At 64.9% G+C, this 4205-nt stretch overlaps 1 non-coding gene across 1 annotated transcript; it reads left to right on the top strand.

Moving 5' to 3' along the window:
• Nucleotides 1–320: 320 nt before the first annotated feature.
• On the top strand, nt 321–439 carry LOC131866299 (5S ribosomal RNA). The gene has a single exon (XR_009364919.1). It is a non-coding gene; the product is annotated as a 5S ribosomal RNA (ribosomal RNA).
• The last annotated feature ends 3766 nt before the right edge of the window (nt 440–4205 follow it).

The raw sequence follows: 4205 nt of genomic DNA, 5'->3' as shown, positions 1-4205 counted from the left end.
CCGAGGCGCCCCGAACATGCACCAAGGTGCACTCGGCCCACATGTGAGCGCAGGTCGTTGCGCCCGAGGTGGTGTGTGGGCACCGCGTTGCAGACGGGACACTGCACGCACACGACGCCCCCTCCAGGTGCACGCACGTAGGCCGGGCCGGGTGCACACCCGACGCCCTAGCAAGGTGCGCGCACCCGGGCAGGGCTCACACTTGGCGAACGGGGCGCACTTCGCGAGGGAGGGTGTGCACCTCGACGGGGGTGGGTGGCCGGGGTGGATTCGCACGTGGGTCGCGGTTTGCTAAGTACACACTGCGACAAGCTCATAACGGGTGCGATCATACCAGCGTTAGTGCACCGGATCCCATCAGAACTCCGCAGTTAAGCGCGCTTGGGCCGGAGTAGTACTGGGATGGGTGACCTCCCGGGAAGTCCCGGTGTTGCACCCTTTTTTAGTTTTTCGCCGGGCGTCGCAATGCTATTTGAATAAACCTTTTGCCCGTTTGCGTTCTCGTCGGGGCCGGGCCGGGCCGGGGTGCGCTGCCCGCACTACCGCGCGCGCGGGGGGCGACACCGAGCGCGCACCCGAGGCGCCCCGAGCACACAGGCCACGGTGCAACCCGGGCGTTGTGCGCGCACCCCGGTGCGCCCGAGGTGCTGCGCGCGCACCCAGGTGAAATCGGTGTGCACCTCGGCCAGTGCGCGCTCGGTCGAGTCGCGCACGTTGGCCAAGGTGCACGGTGATGTTTCTTACTCTAAGGTTCCGCACCAGACGCCCGGGACAGGTGAGCGAAGCTGGGCGGGGCCGGGTGCGCGGCCGGGGCAGGTGCACGCAGCTGGAGAGAGCTTTGGAGCACACTTCGGAGCGCACCAATGATGCGCTCCATTCAAAAGTTTCCTGAAAAGGCAAAAAAAGTTGAGATTATAGAATTTCCCACTTGAGAGATTGTAAAAAAAAAAAATTTAAAATGAAGGAAACGCGGGTGCCAAGGTGTGCGCAGCCCAGCCAAGGTGTGCGCACCAAGGCGCCCACCCTGGCGAAGGTGCACGCAAGGTGCGCACCCGAGGCAAACCGGACAATTAACCCAACTTTCGACTTCGCGCGCACCTTGGAGCGCACTTCGGAGCGCTCCTTGGTGCGCACCAATCTTGGGCACCTCGGAGTGCACCATGGCGCCCACCAAGGTGCGCACCCGGGGCAAACCGAGCTCCGACTTCGTGCGCACCTTGGAGCGCACGAAAGGTGCGCACCATGGCGCCCACCAAGGTGCGCAGCCCAGCCAAGGCGTGCGCATCAAGGTGCGCACCCTGGCGAAGGTGCGCACCCGGGGCAAACCGAGCTCCGACTTCGTGCGCACCTTGGAGCGCACAAAAGGTGCGCAACCCAGCCAAGGTGTGCGCACCCCGGTCAAACCGAGCTCCGAATCGTGCGCACCAGAGGTGCACGCCATCGTGCGCACCTTGGAGCACACTTCGGAGCCCTCCTTGGTGCGCGCCGATGTTGCGCACCTCGGAGCGCACCCGGGGAAAACAATGCAATTAACCCGACTTTCGACTTCGTGGGCACCTCGGAGCGCTCTCGGGTTCGCACCTCGGAGCACACCGAGGTGCGCACCTTTGATGCGCTGCCTTCACCAATTTCCAGAAAAGGCAAGAAAACATTGAGAAGGTGTGCGCACCGAGGTGCCCACCCTGGCGAAGGTGCACGCGAGGTGCGCACCCGGGGCAAACCGGGCTCCGACTTCGTGCACGCCGCACCTTGGAGCACACTTCGGAGCGCTCCTTGGTGCGCACCAGGGCGCGCAACCCAGCCGAGGTGCCCACCCCGGCGAAGGTGCACGCGAGGTGCGCACCCGGGGCAAACCGGGCTCCGACTTCGTGCACGCCATGGTGCCCACCGCGGCGAAGGTGCACGCGAGGTGCGCACCCGGGGCAAACCGGGCTCCGACTTCGTGCACGCCGCACCTTGGAGCACACTTCGGAGCGCTCCTTGGTGCGCACCATGGTGCCCACCAGGGCGCGCAACCCCGCCGAAGGTGCACGCGAGGTGCGCACCCGGGGCAAACCGGGCTCCGACTTCGTGCACGCCGCACCTTGGAGCACACTTCGGAGCGCTCCTTGGTGCGCACCATGGTGCCCACCAGGGCGCGCAACCCCGCCGAAGGTGCACGCGAGGTGCGCACCCGGGGCAAACCGGGCTCCGACTTCGTGCACGCCATGGTGCGCACCGCGGCGAAGGTGCGCACCCGGGGCAAACCGGGCTCCGACTTCGTGCACGCCGCACCTTGGAGCACACTTCGGAGCGCTCCTTGGTGCGCACCAGGGCGCGCAACCCAGCCGAGGTGCCCACCCCGGCGAAGGTGCACGCGAGGTGCGTACCCGGGGCAAACCGGGCTCCGACTTCGTGCACGCCGCACCTTGGAGCACACTTCGGAGCGCTCCTTGGTGCGCACCATGGTGCCCACCAGGCCGCGCAACCCAGCCAAGGTGTGCGCACCAAGGTGCACGCGAGGTGCGCACCCGGGGCAAACCGGGGTCCGACTTCGTGCACGCCGCACCTTGGAGCACACATCGGGGCGCTCCCGGGTTCGCACCGGCGTTGCGCACCGTGGTGGGCACCTCGGAGCACACCAAGGTGGGCAGCGAGGTGCGCACCTTTGATGCGATGCCTTCACTAATTTCCATAAAAGGCAAAAAAAAAACGAGATTTTAAAATTTCCGTTTTGAAAGATAGTGAGAAAAAGGGAATGCTGGTGCCATCTTGAGCCCGCCCTGGTGCGCAGCCCAGCCAAGGTGTGCGCACCAAGGTGCCCACCCTGGCGAAGGTGCGCGCCCGGGCAATTAACCCAACTTCCAACTTCGCGCGCGCCAGGGTGGGAGCGCACCCAACAACCGGGCCTGGGAAGAGCCAATGCGAGAAACCCCACCAAACGCTCTGACAAAAAAAGAGGGGGCGCTCCAGTAACCCCGCTTCGGAGCGCACCCTGGGCAAACCCAGCCAAGGTGCCCACCCCGGCCAAGGTGCAGGCGAGGTGCGCACCCGGGGCAAACCGGGCTCCGACAACGTGCACGCCGCACCTTGGAGCACACTTCGTAGCGCTCCCGGGTGCGCACCTCAGAGCACACCAAGGTGGGCAGCGAGGTGCGCACCTTTGATGCGCTGCCTTCACTAATTTCCAGAAAAGGCAAAAAAAAAAGGAGATTTTAAAATTTCCGTTTTGAAAGATAGTGAAAAAAACGGAACGCGCGTGCCATCTTGAGCCCGCCCTGGTGCGCAGCCCAGGTAAGGTGCCCACCCTGGCAAAGGTGCGCACCCGGGCAATTAACCCTACTTCCGACTTCGTGCGCGCCAGGGTGGCAACCGGGCCTCGGAAGAGCCAATGCGAGAAACCCCACCAAACGCTCCGACAAAAAAAGAGGCGGCGCTCCAATAACCCCGCTTCGGAGCGCAGCCGGGGCAAACCCAGCCAAGGTGCCCACCCCGACGAAGGTGCACGCGAGGTGCGCACCCGGGGCAAACCGGGCTCCGACAACGTGCACGCAGCACCTTGGAGCACACTTCGAAGCACTCCCGGGTGCCCACCGGCGTTGCGCACCGTGGTGGGCAGCGAGGTGCGCACCTTTGATGCGCTGCCTTCACTAATTTCCAGAAAAAGGCAAAAAAAAATGAGATTTTAAAATTTCCGTTTTGAAAGATAGTGAAAAAAAAGGAACGCGGGTGCCATCTTGAGCCCGCCCTGGTGCGCAGCCCAGGCAAGGCATGCGCACCAAGGTGCCCACCCGAGGTGCACACCCGGGGCAAACCGGGCTCCGACTTCGTGCAGGCCGCACCTTGGAGCACACTTCGGAGCGCTCCTTGGTGCGCACCATGGTGCCCACCAGGGCGCGCAACCCAGCCAAGGTCTGCACACCAAGGTGCCCACCCCGGCGAAGGTGCACGCGAGGTGCGCACCCGGGGCAAACCGGGCTCCGACTTCGTGCACGCCATGGTGCCCACCGCGGCGAAGGTGCACGCGAGGTGCGCACCCGGGGCAAACCGGGCTCCGACTTCGTGCACGCCGCACCTTGGAGCACACTTCGGAGCGCTCCTTGGTGCGCACCATGGTGCCCACCAGGGCGCGCAACCCAGCCAAGGTGTGCGCACCAAGGTGCACGCGAGGTGCGCACCCGGGGCAAACCGGGGTCCGACTTCGTGCACGCCGCACCTTGGAGCAC

This window comes from Cryptomeria japonica, unplaced genomic scaffold (assembly GCF_030272615.1).
Source record: "Cryptomeria japonica unplaced genomic scaffold, Sugi_1.0 HiC_scaffold_140, whole genome shotgun sequence".
Classification (NCBI taxonomy): domain Eukaryota; kingdom Viridiplantae; phylum Streptophyta; class Pinopsida; order Cupressales; family Cupressaceae; genus Cryptomeria; species Cryptomeria japonica.
The sequence above is the reverse complement of the archived record's forward strand: the minus strand, read 5'-3'. Positions and strand labels throughout refer to the sequence as shown.